Consider the following 22,418-nt stretch of genomic DNA (forward strand, 5'->3'; position numbering starts at 1 on the left):
GAACTGAATGTTAACCACGTGGACAACGGTATTTATAGGGTCTTTTTAAAAAATAATGAGATTGAGCTGTTTTCTAAGTTTTTTCGCAGATATTAATACTCACACCTAAAATTCGTTAAAATAAGACCCTTGGCCTTGCACACACTTATCCCAGCATGTTTTCTAAGCTTTGAAGATTGCTTTGTAGTCTGCTTCCAGAATGTCCTTTAATAGTCTTCGCTTTCACGACATCCAGAGTTCCATGGTGATGCCTTTTTAGTAAGGTTTTTATCTTCAAGAATAGAAAGAAGTCTGCTGGTGCTAAATAGTGACCGTGGATGTGCTGGGGAAGCGTAGAGATACCGTTATATTGAGCAGGAAGTCTTGGAGGATGAAGCAGGTTTTTCTAGCAGTTCTCAAGTCTTTAGCGATGATGCTGTGAACTGTCATTTCATCAAGTCCAACTTCATCTGAAATTATTCTCACACTTAACCGACGACGGTCCGAATTTAGCACAACACGCATACGATCCACATTTGCGTCTGTTCAGCTAATTGACGGACACCCTGCTTCAGATTCATCCTCAACGCTCTCTTGGCCATCTTTGAAACACTCGTGCCACGAAAACACATGCGTCTTTGACAGACAATTAGTTCGAACACTTGCTTACACATCTTTAAAGTCTCTGAGGTTGATTTACCAAGTTCCACACAAAACTTAATCGCGTAACGCTGCTCAAATGTTCTCTGCAAACGACGATGCTTCCCGGACAAGGACTCCCAGGCGGCTGCGGATCAGAGTGAGTCCCATCAGTAACCCTCACCACCGACCTAACCGAATTTTTCGTGACCCATTGGGAGGTACAGTCGCATCAGGAAAAAAATGAGTCTCATTACTTATTATGCAGACCCTGTATACCAAACAGGTCAACCAATAGGAATTCACGATAGGAGATGACAGCTGCACGTGACCCCCCCCCCCCCCCCAAGCCTTGAAATAGCTATATGCTGTATTTTTGTGTCAATTTGTGCTTTAATTTACGCTGTTTTTTCAATTTAACCAAGGTTTTATGTGTTTAATTTTATTGTTTATATATTGTTCCAGCTTAAACACTGAATTTGCATTGTTACGCTGAGATATACTGCACATTGAACTATACTACATTTATAAAACACTTATGGAGAATATATGTTTCGTTTCTATTTGCACAATAATATCTCCGGTCTGTTTTTTATTTTGTAGTATATGAACTAAGGGAGAAATGTATTGTTTTTATTTCTTTTTTATTCGAACTGTTTAGCTCACAGAAAAAGTTAAAAACTTAATAAAGGCAGAAAAGAAAAATTTATTTACTTCTAGCTAACCTTGTTCTTAAATAAAAACATAGAGGGCTTGTATCACTTTAAGTAATTAAATGTTGCTAATAACAAACGAGCTGATGTGTGCATCACATGCCTTCCTATTACTCCAATTTCATGATAATAGTGCCTTGGGGTAAGCAAGGAAACACTTTAAATATTTTCACACCTAGTTTGTTGCGAACCGAAGCAAAAAAAAGAGTTTTACACAGATTAATTTTCACAGTATTGGCAATTTTAATATCGTTCAATAGTTAACTCTCTAAATAATGCCAATATTGGTCAAATTGAAACCAGATTTTTTTTAAAAAAACCCGACAAATTTGCCTCCAAATTGGAGACCAAAAGCCTGGCGATTCATCGCCAAGTGTTTGTCAAATTATAGCACCACTTCACTTTGCATTAAAATTAACAACGATATCCCCCCAAAAAAAGTGTAAAAGACCCCTTTTGGAGCGTCCGAATGCAACCAAAAGGGGAGGTGCATGACTAGATCCCACTAGGAGTCTACATACCAAATTTTGACTCTCTACGACATACCTTTTTCGAATAACAATAACTCAACATCGATACCAAGCTTGATTTCAGGTAGATATTTTTAAAAGAGACATGGAGCTGTTGCCTTTTATTACTATTATCAACCCTCAAAGTAACTAATAAACCGTTTTTGGAATGTGCAATTCTTTTTTTGTTTCTTCCATAAATGTCATGTATTTAAACATCTGTCAACAATCGAACGTTATGTTCCGTTTTGAGCTCAGAAGTTTTGATGTTTTAGTCATGCGCAATTCACCACACTGGCCATAAGGGCATAAGGGAAGGGAATGGATTTCACCTTACAAAACCAATCGCAAGAAGAAATAAAAATCACTCGCATAGATACTGAAATTAGAATATTTTTATTTTTATAGTACTTCTACTTTGAGAATGTGTGTATAGGAATCAAATAAAATTCAATAATTTCCAGTAACGGGAAAAAAATTATGAATTTTGTAATTAAATTAATTATTCTACGTCTTGTTTGTCCTAGTATACAACAGCACTGGTTATTTAGAATCAGCATTTTTTAAAAAATTTAACTTCAAATACATAATGCATGAACAAATTGTATTATTAACTGAAAATCTTTATGTCGTAAGAAAATGCAAGCTGGCCATTTGTTTAGAACCATTTGAAAAACATTTTATCAGAATTCTACACGAGTATCTTCACGATCTAATTCAATGCTACAAAAAGAATAACATGGGATTTAACGTTTTCGAAACCGGACGTAAAATTTAATAAAACAAGCTTCTATCTTATGCCTTTGGGAAGTCATTACATTAGAACTTGAATTCTAGTTCCGTTAACATAAGCGAATAAGAAAACACTTTTTCGAAAGAAATATACTTTCTCAAAACCGGACACATTTGTAAAAAGATTATACATCGTAGCCTCAGATCAAGAGTAAGCTAACTGAGCCTCAGAATAACAGTAAGATATCCTACTATTGCTCTGAGACGACGATATACTGTCTTTCTCACAGTTTGCCTTAAATCTTTTCTACCATAACGAAAAAGAAGCTAATTTTCACGTTTCATCAGGCTAAAAAGGAAAACCCGGGTAATCAAACTCTAGTTTACCCTCGCGTATTTGCGACTCAACAAGCATTACCACCGTTCAAAATGAGATCATTAGGATGAAATATAGTTCTTTAGAGGGGAAGAATTGTAAGAGAGATTAGATGTTGTTCAAAAATATATAGTATTATTTCTCTTTTTTAATTTAATTTAATTTATTTATTTTTATTTTTTAATTTAGAACTTTTCTACCCTTGTAAATAATGAAGGGTGAATGAAATTGCATTGTGCAGCAGTAATATTTTTGAATATTTCAATAAAATATGTAACGTAATCAAACAAATAAACTAATAAGGTGGTCTAATTTGACCTATAATTAAAACCAACCGTGTTTTCTATGTCGTAGATTAGCAAAAACTCAGTTGTTCATGATTTTGTAGTCGTCAGAAAGCCTAACTGATGTTAAAGCGTTATCAGCAAGCAGTTTGTTATCAACAGAAAAGAGTAGCAACCGTTATTAAAAAATAGTCTTGTCAAAATTTCGTGTTCTATTTTGGAGTATTTTTACTTCCTTTTACAACGAGCTGATGTGTGCATCACATGACTTTCTTTTACTCCAATTTAATGTCATTTCCCAAATTACTGACAATTTTAATGTGATTCAATAGTTTACTCTCTAAATATCACAAACAGTGGCCAAATTGAAACAGATTTAAAAAAAAAAAATCGGCAATTCGTCGCCAATTTGGCGACAAAACTTGGCGACCAAAAGACAGGCGATATATTGCCAAGTGTCCGCCAAATTATAACACCACTTGAGTTAACATCGAAATTAACAATGATTTCCCCCCAAAAAGGGGCAAAAGAAACCCTTTAGAAACATCTGAATGCAACCAAAAGAAGAGGTGCACAAGTAGACCCCACTAGGAGTCTACGTACCAAATTTCAACTTTCTAAGGCTTACCGTTCTTGAGTTATGCGACATACATACGCACATACATACGTACATACAGACTTCACGAGAAAATTCGTTGTAATTAACTCGGGAATCATCATTATGGATATTTCGCGTGTCTATACGTTCTTAGGCACTTATCCACGTGTGGTCGAGTCGAAAAAAAAACTCAATATTCATTCGGGGGTGAGTAAAATGAAAGTTAAGGTCGATTTTTGAGTGAAAATTTTTTCGCCAATACGATACTTCCTTTTTACTTCCTTTTACAAACGAACTGCTGTGTGCCTCATATGACTTCCTTTTATTCCAATTTAATGTCATTTTCCCATTATTGGCAATTTTAATGTGATTCAAATAGTTTACTCTCTAAATATCAACCAACAGTGGCCAAATTGAAACCAGATTTTTTTTTAAAAATCGCCGAATTTGTCGCCAAGTTGGCGGCAAAACTTGGCGACCAAAAGACTGGCAATTTATCGCCGTGTCCGCCAAATTCTAACACCACTTGAGTTTACATCGAAATTAACAATGATTTCCCTCCAAAAAGGGGCAAAAGACCCCTTTAGAAACACCCGAATGCAACCAAAAGGGGAGGTGCACAACTAGACTCCACTAGGAGTTTACGTACCAAATTTCAACTTTCTAGGACATACCGTTCTTGAGTAATGCGACATACATACGCACATACATACGTACATACAGACGTCACGAGAAAACTTGTCGTAACTAACTTGGTAATCATCAAAATGGATCTTTCACGTGTCTATACGTTCTTAGGCACTTTTCCACGTGATATCGCGTCGAAAAAAAAACTTAACATTCATTCGTAGTTGAGCAAAACGGAAATTAAGGTCGATTTTTGAGTGAATTTTTTTTCGCGAATACAATACTTCCTTTTTTGTAAAAGGAAGTAAAAAAGAAGTATTGTATTCGCGAAATAATTTTCACTCTGAAATCGACCTTAATTTCCATTTTACTCACCCCCGTATGAATATTGAGTTTTTTTTTTTTTTTTTTGTTCGACTCGAGCAAACGTGGATAAGTGCCTAAGAACGTATAGACACGCGAAATATCAATTTTGACGATTCCCGAGTCGGGTATTTCTAAAGGGGTCTTTTGCCCCTTTTTGGGGGGGGGGGGAGAAATCATTGTTAATTTTGATGTGAACTCAAGTGGTGTTATAATTTGGCAGATACGGCAATATATCGCCAGTATTTCTGTCGCCAAGTTTTATTGCGACAAATTTGGCGATTTTTCTTTTTTTTTAAATCTGGTTTCAATTTGGCCACTGTTGGTGATATTTAGAGAGTAAACTATTGAATCACATTAAAATTGCCAGTAATGGGGAATTGACATTAAATTGGAGTAAAAAGAAGTCATGTGATGCACACATCAGTTCGTTTTCTTGATGGTTTACTGTGCCTTCCTAGCATAAAAAAGCTATTAATTGTTCTAAAAAGACTAATTTATACAGTTGACGAATTCAGAAAGAAATTTTTTTATATTTCGCTCAATATTTAGTGTGAATCAACAATATAAAGAAATTGCCTGAAATTTATACAAAGCTGTAACTTTTGAAAACATGGAGTAATCAACTATAAAGCATAGTAATTAGAAGAAAAAAAACATTTCAAAAGAACCCTTTTAAAAGCCCAAAATTTGACTGTAGTCCTTGTTTACAACTTTTTTAACTGTTTCAGAAACTGTTATCTCTCTCTACCCCCGCCGCATCCGAGCTGGATTACACTGTAGAGTTTTCAAATATTCATCATCGAGTTAAGAAAGTGTTCTGATACTGCATTGGTGTTAAATATTGAATAAATACCTTTATGTTTGAAAAGTAAAATAAGATATCGCAACGTTTTTTGGCACAAAACTTACATATTACTCCAGATCCGTGTTTCGGAGTTTCAATGAACCTCTTTTTCAATGCAACTAAGTGTGAGCTTCAGGATGAAGTCGTCCGAGAAAAGGCGGGTTCGCCTTTCCTCGGAAAAGCTCACACCTCGGAAAAGCTCCCTCCTAAAGCTCACACTTCGTGGCATTGAAAAAACGATTCGCTGAAGCTCCGAAACGCGTGTCTGCAGCAATTTGCAAACTTTGGAAGATAAAATGCTGTTATACCTTTTTTTACATTGTTGTTGCTTGTGATTTAAAAAAAAAAAAAACTCTTGTTCAATAGGTGTATGAGCAAAAACTGAAAGGGGTGACATTTTTAAATATCATTCAGAGTTAGTCATCTTTCTTTCTCCAAGAAAACGTCAAAATAACGAATCAACCATCCACATAAAATAATATTTTATTCCCTTCCACGAATGATAGATGATGTTAGGTAAAACATAAACCAGACCAACTCAAAGTTTTTCGGAAACCATTTTTTACGTTTGATCTTTGGCGAAGTGAAACTTCGATGACGTCAAGTCTTCAGTTTTCTCAAAGATTTCGAAAAAAAGCTCGAAAATTCATGAGATAGAATATTTTCCCCCCTAGAAAGATTCACTGCTATTTGAAATGTCAATCCCTTACGCTTTCTATCAAAACATAAAGCGTCTTCAATGCATTTAGTACAAGTTTCATAAATTTCTGCTTACAAAATCAAAATTTATTTCTATTTAAACGTATAAAAGAAAATGCAATGAAAAACTTTAATTTTTTTCCAGTACAGAAAACGTTTTGAGTTTTTTTTTTTTTTTTTAGTTTTAATTACAAAATGATGTAATTATGCTGTTTTAGAATATGTTTATCTTATTTACTGGAACAAAAGATGCTCTTAAACGCGTTGTAATGAATGAAATGCACTTTTTCAAATGAATAAATAAAATAAAATAAACGTAAGAATCCTTTTTATCTATGTTTTTAGGTCATTTTTAAAAGTAAACTGACGTTTGGCACTCCCCTACGAAAATTCGTTTCTACGAAATAAATTTATTTATAAATAAATTATTTTTTTTTATGAAATTTCGTTTCTACGAAAAGCGTTTTTTGACTCTTTGACGTCACGAACACCTTCTCTCCATTTCAACGTCATGTAAATCAGTTTATTAGAAGCGGTCTTCCCTTTCATCAAAAACGTCGCTTGAATTCCAGTTTTCAAAAAAAAAAAGAAAAAAAAATTAAAAACAGCTTGTTTGATAGTTACCTTTCCGCCAACACAAACAGTTTTTTTTTCTTTAATTTCTACAATATTGAGGTAGGTTTTTCAAATGCGTACATCATTTCAAGTTGGAATTAAGGAAGAGATGCTTTAACCTCAGTGGAAGTGTACCAACGGAATGGGAAGATTGGGCGCCGAGCATATTGGGTGCAGTAATCTTTGGGTGCCGAAAAAATTTGTTTGCTTCCGCCGTATTGGATTTCGGCTTTTCTCGCCTGCTTTTGCTTGACGCTGTTTGATTATTTCTTGTCCTACTTTAGCTATTATGATTAAATAAAGTATTAAAATTAATTGTTACAATGTTCATATATCGATATGGTTGATGTCTGTTTGTATTCCAGATCTTAGAATGCAATAACTAAGGGTGCCATCCCTGCAAGGGTGATTGCATCCCCCCCCCCTTGGCAAAGTTTTACTGGGTATAAATTACTGGAATATTTAATTGATCAAATAGCCAATGGTCGCTCTCTATTGCAGATTTTAGTCTGCTTCGCAACAAAAAACGCGACAACCTAATGGAGAAACTTAACTAAAATTATTTTTCAAGAAATTCTCTACACATTTTAAAACTATATAATCCTTACCTTAACTCCCCCCACACTTACATAGGTACCCTTCTTTTAGCTCTTATTATTACAATAGATCTGAACCATTTATTTATTGAGATGGCCGATGGTTGTCTTTATTGCAGATCTTAGATAGCAGAAACATTTGTTGAGGATGGCCACCCCTCCCCCTTTCCAAATCGGAAAATATTTGTTTAAAATTTCGAAAAAGAAAGTTAAAAAAAATTGGTTAGTTGAAAGTTGTAGCAATATTTGGAGGCGGCTTGAGAATTTAATTTGAGATAATTTAATTTGAGATACATAGTTACATCTTATGCAGAGGAGGGGGGAGAGGCAATCCCTCCTCCTCTCCCCTGCATCAGATGTAACACACTGATTTAATCAACTGATATGTTTGCTATAATGAACTAAAGAATACAGGTAACTTATGCTTAACAAGAAGTCAAGGAATTCCATTATTCTGTGGGGGAAAATAGTTACTGAAATACAAGGGTTATATCAGTTTCTCTTTAAGAAGCTTTTTGGGCCCCGGAGGAGGGGGGGGGGGCAATCGCACTTGCAGGGATGGCACCCTTAGTTATTGCATTCTAAGATCTGGAATACAGACAGACACCGGCCATCTCGATAAATGAACATTGCAGTAATTTAATTTAATACTTTATCTAATCATAATAGCTAAAGTAGGACTAAAAATAATCAAACAGCGTCAAGCAAAAGCAGGCGAGAAATGCCGAAATCCAATACGGCGGAAGCAAACAAATTTTTTCGTCACGCAAAGATCTCTGCACTCAATGTTCCTGGCGCCCAAAGTTTCCGGAGCCCAATATGCTCGGCGCCCAAAGTTCTCGGCGCCCGGTCGACGGCGCCAAATCTGCTCTGCGCCCAATCTTCCTAGACCGGTGTACCAAGGGAAAAGAAAACGACTTATACACCGAAAAATGCGATGCTTCTTTTCACGCATTTAAGATTTATTTCATATTATTTTTATAATGGTTATATTTAAATATATTGTAACGGATTCGGTGCAACTTCCACTTTCTTGAAATGAAAACACAGTTCTTGATAAAAACACAGGAAATTTATTTACACTATGTACAGGAAAGATCGGCAACAACTGCTAAATTATTCATCAGCAATAAAGCAATTATCACACAACACCGTAAACTCAACGTTTACACACGTATTTACTTCCAAATACGAAAACAACACAGCGAAATGCCTCGCTATAAACAGAGCTAATACACACTCACAGTTCGAAATCTGAATCGAAACTCTCCGTTTATCCATCGCTAACGGCTTTTATAAACATCCAAGAATTTTCTACAACATTCTTTCTGCTTCGAGAAATGCGTAGACCGTTATCAAATTTTATCGATGAAAATAAAAAGAATAGGGGGTTGTATACTTTAGCCATATGTTAAGGGGTTGTATATTCATTACGGGAAATTATTTACAGGTTACGTTACTACAATAATTACTATTTACAGGATTTGTAACATTGCCCCCTTCCTAAGGACTGCACGTCCCGGGCAGTACAATCCCCAGAAAGGGTGCCAAACTCCTATCACATGTTCACAAATACACACATTAAATAATAACTAACAGATACAGAAAAGACAATAATAACAAGAAATATTACTAAACATTAAAAGCAAAAATTATCTACAACTTTTATGTTATCAACCATGGTTGTTTACGTAATACTCATGAACTATGGCCATAGTATGGGGTTAACCGATCATAATGTACAACCCTAGGTTTTGCATTAGGTGATTTTTGGATCCTCACTACGACGTCATTCAGTCGGTTAAGGACTTTGTAGGGTCCATCCCAATGCGACTGCAATTTGGGTGAAAGACCTTTCCGTCGGATGGGATTCCATAACCAAACCTTGTCGCCTTCGTTGAATTCATGTCCAGTAGACCTTGTGTCGTATCGGGTCTTCATCTTCTCCGCCGCGATGTTGATTCGCTCTCGTGCGAAGTTATGAACGTCTTCCAACCGGGACTGGAGATCCTGGATGTACTCCTCAGGCGATGAAGGCGCATCCGGAGGACGACCGAAGACGAGATCACAAGGTAGCCGAAGCTCTCGTCCGAAGAGCATCTGAGATGGGGCATATCCGGTAGTCTCGTGGACAGCACTGCGGTAGGCCAGCAGGAACAAAGGTAGCTTCTTGTCCCAATCCTGTTGATTTCTGGATACCATAAGTGAGAGATTATTCAGGATTGTGCGGTTAAATCTCTCCACCATGCCGTCCGATTGTGGGTGTAGTGGTGTTGTCCTAGTTTTCTCAATTCCGAAAATTTGACATAGGCCCTTAAACACAGCAGAGATGAAATTCCTCCCTTGATCGGAATGAATCTGCAAAGGTGTTCCGTATCTCGAGATCCAATGTTGGACTAGAGTCTCTGCTACGGTAGTAGCCTCTTGATCTGGAATGGGATATGCTTCCGGCCATTTGGTGAAGTAGTCGATGGAAACAAGAATGTATTTGTTCCCATCAGCAGTTCTTGGTAGAGGACCCAGGATGTCGATCCCAATTCGTTCGAAAGGAGCTCCAACGTTGTACAGATGTAGCTTCCCTCTGCTTCTCTTCTTCGGTCCTTTACGAGCAGCACAGGCGTCACAAGAATGGCACCACTTCTCCACGTCATCCTTCGCCTTGCTCCAGAAGAAGCGCTCCCGAACTTTATTGAGAGTTTTCAAGACACCAAAATGTCCTCCAGTCGCACTACTATGTATTTCTTTCAGAACATCTGAAATCCTGGATCGAGGAAGTAGTAACTGCCACCTAGATGTCTTGCCGTCGTCAGATTCCCATTTCCGGTGTAGCACGCCGTTCCGTAAATGGAGTGAGTTCCATAAAGCCCAGTATCTTTTTGTTGCAGGACTGAAGATGGAAACGTCCTGCCAGCTAGGGCGTCGACTGTCACTTTCCATGAACTCTAAAATTGGTTTTATGTCGGGGTCTTCAAGTTGATCTTTTCGAACTTGGTCATCACTCCATGGATCAGGTTCTGATGATGTTGGAGTCACTGTCACCTGATAGGCGGTAGGGCTAGTCGTTCCATACTGTTTCTCGATTCGGGAACAATAGTGGCAGTCCTCAGGACAGGGTCTCCTTGATAAAGCGTCAGCATTACCGTGAGATAACCCTTTTCGATGCTTGATCTCCATGTCATATTCCTGGAGTCGCTGTATCCATCTGGCTATCTGGCCTTCTGGATTCTTGAAGTTCAAAAGCCAAGTTAACGAGGCATGATCTGTCCGAAGCAGAAATTTTCGGCCGTAGAGGTAATGATGGAAGTGTTCTACAGCTTTCACTATGGCCAGTAACTCCTTTCTGGTGACGCAGTAATTTCGCTCCGACTTTGATAAGCATTTGCTCCAGTAAGCGATGACATGTTCATTTCCGTCAATTTCTTGGGATAAAACAGCTCCAATTCCCTCGTTGCTCGCATCAGTGTCCAGGATGAAGGATTTTTCAGGCTGAGGATAGGCGAGGATAGGCGTTGATGTTAAAGCCTCCTTCAGTCGTAGAAATGCATCTTCGCATTCTTTGGACCATTCAAACTTTTGCTTGCTCTCCGTCAGCTTATGCAAAGGTCGTGCAATGTTGGAAAAACCCTTCACAAACTTCCTGTAGTACGTGCAGAGCCCCAGGAAACTTCGCAACTGATGGATGTTTTCGGGACGACTCCAACTCCTGACCGCAGATACCTTCTCTGGATCGGTTTGTACACCCTCAGAAGAGATGATGTGACCAAGATAGTTCACTTCCCGGCGGAACAAATTACATTTGGACGGACTTAACTTCAGATTGGCTTCCTTAAGCTTTTGCAGCACCTTCCTAAGATTTGCCAGATGTTCTTCGAAACTGCGTCCCACGATGATGATATCGTCTAAGTAGACCAGACAGGATTCGTAGGAAAGTCCTCTTAACACTGTCTCCATAAGACGATAGAACGTAGCTGGTGCATTGCAGAGGCCGAAGGGCATCACTTTAAACTGCCATAAGCCTTGTCCAGTTGTAAACGCTGTCTTCTCTCGGTCATCAGGGTGTATCTCAACCTGCCAGTAGCCGCTCTTCAAGTCCAGGGTCGAAAACCACTTGTGTCCGGAAAGAGTGTCTAAGGTGTCGTCTATCCGTGGAAGAGGGTAACTGTCTTTCTTGGTGATTTCATTCAGTCGTCGGTAATCGACACAAAATCTGGTGGAGCCATCTTTCTTTCGGACCAAGACGATGGGAGAGGCCCAAGGACTGGATGACGGTTCGATTACATCATTCTCCTTCATCTCTTTCGGGAGGGTCTCAACCTCTTCCTTCTTGGCGAACGGTAGTCGTCTTGGATGCTGTTTAATAGGGGGGTGTTCTCCAGTGTAGATCCTATGCTGCGTTAAATTCGTCCGGCCCACATCCTCCGATGTAGATGAAAACAGATGCTTGAAGTCGTCCACCAATTGTTCCGCAGCAGTTCTTTGATCCTTCGATAAGGGTGCACTCCCAATTAACTTCGATGTCAAGGACTCAGAAGACACAGTCTCGGGGGAATTGATTCTTCTAATGATGCAGTTTACGGGAGTACAAGTTGCTAACACTTCGCCTTTCCGGATATTCCTTGGCCTTTCACTCACGTTGGCGACTCTCACAGGAATTACATCCTTGGAAAGGTCCACAAGCGTAGATGCCACCAGCACTCCTTTTGGGTTATTGCTTAAGTTGGGGTATTCAATGAGTCCAAATCTAAAACTATTGCTTTCTTCAATGGAGCCGGGTATTAATGATTCTGACCTTGAGGGAATTGATAAATCTGTTTGGGCAATTATTTGATGAGCGGATTTTACATCACTTTCTGCGGGAAAGACTGCTATGTCTTCTCTCGTCGAGTGCAGCTCGTTAGTCTTGAAGTCGAGGTTGAAGTCATACTTCTTTAAAAAGTCCAATCCGAGAATGAAGGAGTCTATGATAGCAGCAACGAATGCGGTATGATGGTAAATGGCATTTCCAAACACAATTTCTAAGTTCACTTTACCTTCAATCTCGATCTTGTCACCTGTCACAGTTTGGAGGGTAACGCAGGGCGGCGTCCACAGAATGTTGAGTCCAAATTGACGAGCCACATCTGTTCTAATGATCGTAACATTGGCTCCAGTGTCAATAATCAGTTCGCAGGGAAACCCGTTTACATATGCGTAAACAAACAGTCCATTACTGCCGCCACTCGTCGATGAAATCTGGAAAACTTTAAGATGGGGCTCATTCCAATTTGGCGACCTCCGCCCCGCGAGATTGCCATGGCTTAGTTTTCCTGGACCTGCGAGGGAGAGGTGCTCTTCCCTCTGGTTTCTTGACGAGCTTCACAGTTTCTTCGTAAGTGACCCTCGCCACAACATTTCCAGCACTTAAGTGATTGTCCATTATGGTCCTTGGGAGCCGAAGTCCTTTTGAGGATTCCTGCAATTTCTTTTATTTGCTTTTCCAGTTCAGCAAAACGTGACGAAACCGGATCAGGCTCATCAGTTTTCACGCCGCGGATTGAATGGCGATCCTTGCGGGTTGCTTGCTGGGCGGCCTCCAACTTCATCGCATACACAACAGCAGAACTCAGGTCTTTGACATCCGCCATCCGTAGAGCTTTCTGGATTTCTGGATCTCGAACCCCGTCGATGTAGTAGTTGAGTGCCAGGTTGTCTCGAACATCCGCAGGACAGTCACAAAAAGCAAGATGAGACAATCTCTCGACGTCCGCCGCTAGCTCTTGCAGGGTTTCCCCGGTTTTCTGGAAACGGGACTTCAACTGGAGTCGGCTGAAATCTTTCTGGCACTTCTCACCGAAGCGAAGCTCCAACGCAGATGTGAGGGCGGCGAAATCCAGGCGCTGGCTGTCCGGAAGGGTCTGGAGAATGTCCGCTGCGTCACCTCTCAGGGATGCTGCAAGATGACAGGCCTTGGTAGCAGAGTCCCATCCGTTCGCTTCCGCCACTATCATGAATTGAGTTTTGTAAACCTGCCACGAAGTTTTCCCATCAAATGTGGCAAGTTTAATGGACGGTCGAGCAACTGATGTGGGAGCGCCAAACTGTACAGAGCTGCTTTCCGCGGTCGCCAATCTCCTTTCCACGTCCTTAAAGATCTCTTCTTTAAGTAGATGAAATCTTCTATCTTCATCTTCAAATTTATTTTCTACAGCATTGAATCGGCTTTCAACGGTATCAAATTTTTCTTCAATAGCATCAACTCGATGCTCTATGTCATTAAATTTATTTTCCATCACAGTCTTTACCGAAATAAGGTCGTTTTTAATTTCTTCTAGGTTAGACGTTAAGTCCTTTTTCAGCACCGTTAAATCGCTTTTTAACTGGTCTTGATTTGCCAACATACTTGCAGTCAGATCACTTTTTAATTGTTCTTGATTAGCCGCCATATCATTTTTTAATTGTTCTTGATTTGCAGTAAAACTTGCAGTCAAATCACTTTTTAATTGGTCTTGATTAGCCGCCAATTCATTTTTAACAGAGTTGATTGCATCAAGAAGTTGTTTTAATTGTTCATCCATTGCGCGAGTAATCACCATAAAATTAAAGTCCAAATTCAAAAAAAAAGTCTTTATGAAAAAATGTCCGAAGTCACACTTACTCCAAGAAAGTCCAGAAGAAGCCCCACGTTGGGCGCCAAATTGTAACGGATTCGGTGCAACTTCCACTTTCTTGAAATGAAAACACAGTTCTTGATAAAAACACAGGAAATTTATTTACACTATGTACAGGAAAGATCGGCAACAACTGCTAAATTATTCATCAGCAATAAAGCAATTATCACACAACCCCGTAAACTCAACGTTTACACACGTATTTACTTCCAAATACGAAAACAACACAGCGAAATGCCTCGCTATAAACAGAGCTAATACACACTCACAGTTCGAAATCTGAATCGAAACTCTCCGTTTATCCATCGCTAACGGCTTTTATAAACATCCTAGAATTTTCTACAACATTCTTTCTGCTTCGAGAAATGCGTAGACCGTTATCAAATTTTATCGATGAAAATAAAAAGAATAGGGGGTTGTATACTTTAGCCATATGTTAAGGGGTTGTATATTCATTACGGGAAATTATTTACAGGTTACGTTACTACAATAATTACTATTTACAGGATTTGTAACAATATGACTATTAGGAACAGAAGTCACGTTAGATAGCGCAGTAAAACCGTGGCAGTCTCTTCCGAATTTACAATTTTACATTTTTTGAGCACCTGGTATTCATTTTCTTAAAATAAATTCCGTTCGCAAGAAAAACTCCAACAAAACCTCTCGCTTTCTTTATTTTCAAATTACGCTTTCCAATGTGGTCGTTTCCAAAACTTTAAAAGTATTTTTTCCTGAAAGAGCATGCTTAAAAATGGATAAAAATTAAAATAAATGCTTTGTATAATAATTTCAAATAACTTGACAAAGTTTAATATATTTTTTAAAATTATTTTTATCGATGCGAGGATTCAATTTCAATTTTTACGCTCTACATATGATATCACAAGTGATAAAATGCCATTCACTGATGTCATTCACTGAGCGCAATATTTAATTCACTTCTTTACTCACATGTACTGACAGCGATATGGTTGATAGCAAGCATAGAGCGCTGTATTTAATTCGCTTCTGAATTATCATAAGCTAAAAACGCGGTAGAAAGCAAGCGGAAGCATTTAGCGCGCCGACAGTCAAAGGTCATCGCCTGTGACGTCATAAAGACCACGCCTTGTTTGAAAAAATCGGACATTTAAAAAAATTAATTAAAAATTAAACGTTTTGAAAATAAAAAAGGTCTTCGCTCCATGTTTTTTTTTTTTTTTTTTTTTTTTGGCTTATTCTATCAACTTTAATGTCTCAAAGTAGTACTTTTGACTGATGGAAACAACCCCATTGTCGGTAATTCATTGGTCACCATATTTTCAGCGAAAATAATATCGCCTTATACACCGGAAGATACGTTGCTTCGTTATCAAGCATTAAATCGATTCGTTACCATTAGAAACAAAACTCACGTGAGATAGTGCATTCAAACAATCTACAAGTAATCTTTCAAATCAATTCAATTACTACAACCGAAACTTCTGTTGATTATTGTAAATGCGTTCTCGATCACGCCAAAATACTGGCACAGTATAGCCTACTAAGGCTCTTGCGCTAAAAAAAAAAAAAATATCAGCCAAAAGAAGCACAATTTAAATGGACTTGTAAATACTGTGGACGAGAAATTTTTTGTAAAGAACCGATCTCCGACGCGTACTGGTATCGGAATGTAACAGCGTAATTTTTTTAGCATTTCATTACTTTTTGTAGATATTTGCTGCAGTTTATTAAGAAAGGAAAAAAACGTTGTTAATATCCTTCACTAAAATAATTACAACTTATTTTACTCTGCCATTAGCTAAATTTTAATTAAACCCTGATAAAGTAGAAACCTCTCAAAGGAGGATTCGATGTTGTCACAAGAGAGATTCGATGTTTATGATGAGAACGCTTAGCGATTCAATTAGAAACTTCAAAGGTTTAGTCATTCAACGGTTGCAAGAATTTATTGACTCTTAAAATATTCGCTGGTTGCAATTTCAAACCAAAGTTCATTGAATAAAGTACATTTCAGTTCTCGCTTAGCATATTTATGACGATTGCTTTGAATAGAAGACCAATCCAACTTGTTTTTTTTTTTTTTTTTTTTTTTTTTTTTTAAGTTTTTCTCCCTATTTTTATTATTGTTCCTCAAATTTCTAGAGTGATTTTACATTGTTCCAACAGTTATTCGTTCTTGCTACAGTTTGCCGGTTATGCTTTTTTTACACCTTAAAAAGATGTAAGAACTAGTGAAGTTTTAAATTTATTTTCGTTGCAGTTTAGTCTAAAATAGCTATTTCAGGATTAATCCAATAGAGCAGGACTGGATTCACACCTAACGGAGCCCTAAGCTATTTCAGGTATGAAGCCCCTTATGTAGTGCTTTCTGTCGGTGGCCATTTTTAAGTGGGTTTTATTATTATTATTATTATTATTATTATTATTATTATTATTATTATTATTATTATTATTATTATTATTATTATTATTATTATTATTTCACTATGTTTGTCTCCCCCCCCCCCTGTGATATATAAAGCTGTGCTTTGCTTTTCTGTTTCTTTGTTTTTTAATGTGTTGCTTGCATCTTTTTTTAAATGACCTTAAAATGAGAAACGGTATCAAGAGAGTGATGCAATGCTCCCCTTTAAGTATGAGTATGTCATAGAATACTTCCAATTTTAGTGGGTCCGAGGGTTGAACAACCAATATAAAAATTTGCATTTGGAAGCTTTATAAGGGGTAGTTGGAACCAGGGCAGTCCGAAGAGCTGACGGTGCCCGAGGCGAAAGTTCCCTGACACCCCCCTCCCCCCTTCCACCTTACACACAGAAAAATCAAGTTAGTTATAACATCAGGGCATCATACGCGTAAACGCGTCATACTTGCATTTTTATTAACCGACTTCAATGTTATGATTTCGTCATGCGGCTTTTTATGTATGTTTTCGGATTATTTCGGACTACTGGACCGATTTGAAAAATTCTTTTTTTTGTTTGGAAGGGTACACTTCCCAGATGGTCCCATTATAATTTGGTCTCGATCTGATATGGGGTCCCGGAGGAATCCAAGAAATTTTGAAATTCACACGTTGTGAATACGTAATCCAGCTAACATCAGCGGGCTGAATACGTCACAGGTCACGTGGTTTTTCCGTGACCGGTGTATTTTCACAGCAAAAGTTTTGCCTTCGTCAAAACGGGAATTCTCGCGGCATATGAATGATTAATTTTCGCCGCCTGTTAATTTTTACTTAGAGGTGTTACCAATGTTTTACTGAGTAGCAAAGCAGTAAATTAAATATATTTTGATACTTTAATAGCTCAATCAATTACCTTAATATTATTTTTAACTAAAATAACTTAAGTTATTTACTTCTTCTTTTTTTTTTTTTTTTTTTTTTTTATGATTCAGTTTGTAAACATATTTAGTGTTCCATCCAAGGGGAATTGCATACAGAACACGCCTCTCCCGATGATTTAACTTATATTCTTTAATAATATGTTGTAACTGGTGTCTGTTTTTTCAAGTTTAACCTGCATTCTAGATTTACTATTTCACAATGCGGTCAGTTTAATTTGAAATTGGGGTTATACTAATTAGCAGGCTTCAAAAAAAGGAGGAGGTTCTGATCTCGTCGGATTAGTTTTTTTTCTTTGTACAATGTCTCATAAATACTTGAAGACACCTGTACCCAGGGGTGTGCACAGGGAGGGGGAGGGACACCTGTTGGCCCGGGCCCGAGCCTGGAGAAAGCCCAATATTTTTATAACTAGGGGTAAAATATAGGGGTAAACAATATGGAGAGGGGCCAGGAAAAGTCATTTTTGACGAGCCCCAAAATGTTTGTGCACGTCCCTGCCTGTACCGATTAGGAAAATTCTTTTTTTTTTAAAACGTTATACTTCCCCGGCGGTCTAATGGTAATCAAGTTTGGGTTTGATGAAATTGAGGAACTCTTCAAATATCATACTGAGATTTAAAGAGATTTGTACTTGATTAACTTTGTATATCGTCTCACTTAGTAAACCGTTTTTTTTTTTTTTAGTGGATAAGGGTCTAACTTTACTCTATGGTTAAGAATCTTTGATATCCCTATTTGTTCTTTAGAGAAAAGTTATGGGTAAAAAGCAATGAATTTCATGTAATTTTCCTCACGAATGATTAAATATAAAACCAATTGTTTAAAAAAAAAAGTGCCATAAAACAAAAGTATGTATTTTTTTTACCTATAGTTAAGGAAAGTACTAAAAAAGATTATTATTAAGAGTAATGATAGTGAAAAGTTTGAATTAAGGATTCTCTGAAGCAAACATAAAATGCATTCTAGCGGATTTTTTTCTCTTCATCTATAATGGGGGCATTTGAAGAACGATGCGACTTTTATCACGAGTTACATGACAAGTATTCTTGTGATACATAAACTACAATTTTACAATTTACAATTTTACAACTTATAATTTACAATTTAACGACTTATTTACAGTTCGAGCAATTTACAGTTTATTTGTATTTTGGGAAACCGTAAACATTTAATTGGTTCTAACTAAATACTGAATCCAGTCTACTTTTCATCAGAAATGAGATGTATAAATTGTTTCATTTCTGCCAATGCTCGTTCATCGTGAGGTCTTGTTAAAAGTTTAAAGGGTTCTAAATCAGATCGAGCTCCTACTTCAAGTCTTGACTCTGCTGAGAGCTATGTATAATACTCGTCCTTTCGCTAAGTTCTGTTTTCCTAAATCTATGACACTTTATCGAGGGTTGTGTCCAACGTAGTGTTGTGAAACATAATTTACAATTTACAATTTTACAATTTTAAACTAAAAGTGATTTCTGTTGTTTTTAGTGACTCGTGCATTTGCTTTCGGAAAGCAAACTTTGATAAAGTCGAACTAATAATGAAGACAAAATTTTTTTGTACATAGTTGCACATTTGAAAAACCCTTTCTTCACAGTCGTCGGAAGTCTCCGAGACGCTGTGGTCTATTTCTTTTTCTATCGTGCTCATCTTAGTTGTTTTCAAACTCATATGCTCGACATTTTCTTACTCGATATGCGCGTAAAGGCCTCAACGTCATGTACCAAATACTCTATTCTACGAACTTATTTTATATTTACACCTCTAAAAAGCAAAAAATAAATTACTTTTAAATTAAAAACAACCGCCTTCAAAAAAACACCAAGGAACTAAAAAGCAAAAAATAACCGATTACACTTACATACTATTTCCTACCCAAAACTAGAAATGAAATTTATTTTGCAATTCCAGTACAAAAATCAAGTAAAATAAACGAATAATTATAAAATAAACACTGATTCAATATTTGTGAAACATTAATGCCCAAAAACTTTACGAAAAATGGAAATGTTAAAAATACAAATCTTTATCCAGTAAGATCCCACTAGATAAAGAGCAAACAAATAAAACTGAATTAGTCACTCGTATTGATCAAACTTAGAACACGAATAAATAATTTGTTGATTATAAAAAAACAAATGTTTTTGTCGAAGTAATTTACATCAAAATTAAATTTCGATCTGGACTCATCCAATTATTCTTTTCGAGAGGTTTTTTGTTTGACTTGTATCGTCTTAATACTAGCTTTCATATATGTTAAAAACAGATCAGGGACAGTCCCTGAGCTCCATCCTTTACCCTAACGTCAATAAACATACTCTATAATCGCTTTTTTAAGGCTTCAATTTCTAGAAATTTCTACCGAGTCCCTATAACTTTTTTTACCGTAGCATCTGCAAAGAAAGTCTAAAATTGCGTTTTCAAAATTAAAAATTTTAAAATTTTGATCGGACCCCCTTTAATATCAGATCAAAAATTTCTTTTCTTTTCTTTTTTTTTTAGTTCAACATGCCCCACTAAAACTTTTTTCTGGTTACGTCACTGCACGCAGGGGAAGAATTAAAAGAAATTTGGTGGGAACTAAGCAAAGGAGAAGTGCCTTTTATTTGATTCTAAACGGTTATATTTTCAGAATTTGTATCTGCTGCAATGACACAAAAGAAACGAATGTTTTGGAGTTTTTTTTTTTTTTTTTTTAATTCAACATGCCCCCCTAAAACTTTTTTCTGGTTACGTCACTGCACGCAGGAGAAGAATTAAAAGAAATTTGGTGGGAACTAAGCAAAGGAGAAGTGCCTTTTATTTTATTCTAAACAGTTATATTCTCAGAATTTGTATCTGCTACAATGACACAAAAGAAACGATAGTTTTCTAGACTGTTTTCGTGCACTAGGAAACAGTTGAGAACCGTTGCAATGATCCTCTATTTTGTGTATGTGACTGCATCTACGTATTTTCCTGCGTATTATCCGAGGAGGCTTATAATCCGCAGATCCTAAAATTGGCCTGAAGAAAAAAAAAAAGCTTCGTATAATCCGTGGATAAACGATGTAAAAAAAAAGTTTGGATTTAACATATTTATTTAGCAACTAAACTAAAAATACGAAAAAGTAATTACTTTGAAGTTATAATCAAAATTAATCAGAAATATAGTCAAAAAAGTAATGATTTCTTTTTGAAATCATGATTATAGGACGCTAATTACTAGAAGAGCAAAGAGTCAAGACAAAGGAGTAAACGGTATAATCTTGTGCAAATGAAGGCTTCCTCCTTCACCGTAATGTTGTTTATTTTGCATGGCCTGAGTCTAAGAAGAGAAACGTTCAAGCAATGTAAAATAAGCAACACACAGGCAGTGAAAAAACATTCAAGCTATGTAAAATAAACTACATTCAACCAGCCTACGGTCTCTATCGGTGAATCCTACTGTAAATAATGAGGTTCAATGTGTTGGTGTTGAGAAAAAAATCACAGATAATCCGCTGCAGCGTATAATAAGCACCTCATTAACTTTGCACTTTTTTAAACAGATAATCCGCGGAATATACGCAGGAAAATACTATGTTACATAAAATGAGGAGCGCCTTGCGGTACCTCCTCATTTCGTCATTTCATGGCGCCCGGGTCGATTGGAACTACAAAAATATCAGGAAAAAACAGGCAAACAAATTTTTTTTCAGTTGCATATTTTTTTCCAAATTAAGATAATACGTAGTAAAATTTGTCTTGGGGTCGACAAATCAATGACAGTAGTCAAAAGAGAAAAAGAACGAAGGAGGAGAAAAGATAATGTATTGTTACAATTACTCACATCGGTTTTTGGTACAATTAGTTTTTAATCACCCCTCCAACCCACCGACAAATAGAACAATGGATTAAATATAAAATAAATCAGTAGTAAAATATGCATTAAAAGAAATTTGAGCAGATTTAGAAAAGTATGCCACAAAAGAAAAACGGATAATTCATAATCTACACACTTCATAAGAAATAAAATTGAAGCACACTTTGCTTAGGAGTTTCAAAGACTTATCTAATTATTTTCAAGGACTCTAGAACACTTAAAACTATTTAAAGCTCTTTATCTGCACATCCCAATCTCTGACATTTTAGTACTTGATTGCATCACTGTATTGTTCAAACTTTGTAAGGAACAGTTATTTTAAGTTGAAAAGAAATAATTAACTACAGATTTCTCATTACAACAAATTGTTTTCAATTACAAGTAGTGCAGAAAATGAATTAAGAACAGAGAGGAAGTGTAACTTGTTTTTTTTTTTTTTCATGCTAATATGATTGACAATGTGCAGTAATGCACATAGTAGAAGTAAGATAAAAGCAAGCAATACGAAAGAAGTGTCGGAATATTGCATACGGAAATTTTTATTCGGAATATTTATTTAAAAATATCAAAATATGAAACATGTGAGTCACAAAAATTCATCTCAAGTCATATGAGACAGTAAGAAGCAAAGGGAAGCAAGTGGACTATTTTAAGTTTCAAGTCAAACGCGTTTAAAGATCAGATTCTAGATAGGCTTTCATTGAAATTTTTTTCTAAATCATTCTGCACAGTAGCACCTACCAGGGTTACTAGTATAATCTCTTGCCCCAAGACAGAGGAGAGGTTCACCTACCATTTTTAACGGTTATCTCTAAATTTTTAATTTTGCCGCTTGCATCTCTTTGCTTCTAACTACCTCATATGAAGGAATATGAGACCCTCAGCTTTGGTAATAAAAGCAGACAGGTGGCGTCAGGGACTCGTCCGGAGCAATTTTCGGAAATTGGAAGTTCTAAAAACGCAGTTTTAGAGGATCTTCGTTGAAATTAGTGGGGCTCTCCCTCCATAGGAAGATTTTCAAA

At 36.9% G+C, this 22,418-nt stretch overlaps 1 protein-coding gene across 2 annotated transcripts in view; it reads right to left on the bottom strand.

Moving 5' to 3' along the window:
• Window positions 1-22,418, bottom strand: part of LOC129231201 (uncharacterized) — a 175,412-nt gene that overhangs the window by 150,322 nt on the left and 2,672 nt on the right. The window lies entirely within an intron of this gene.

The sequence above is a fragment of the Uloborus diversus genome, chromosome 1 (genome assembly GCF_026930045.1).
Source record: "Uloborus diversus isolate 005 chromosome 1, Udiv.v.3.1, whole genome shotgun sequence".
Classification (NCBI taxonomy): domain Eukaryota; kingdom Metazoa; phylum Arthropoda; class Arachnida; order Araneae; family Uloboridae; genus Uloborus; species Uloborus diversus.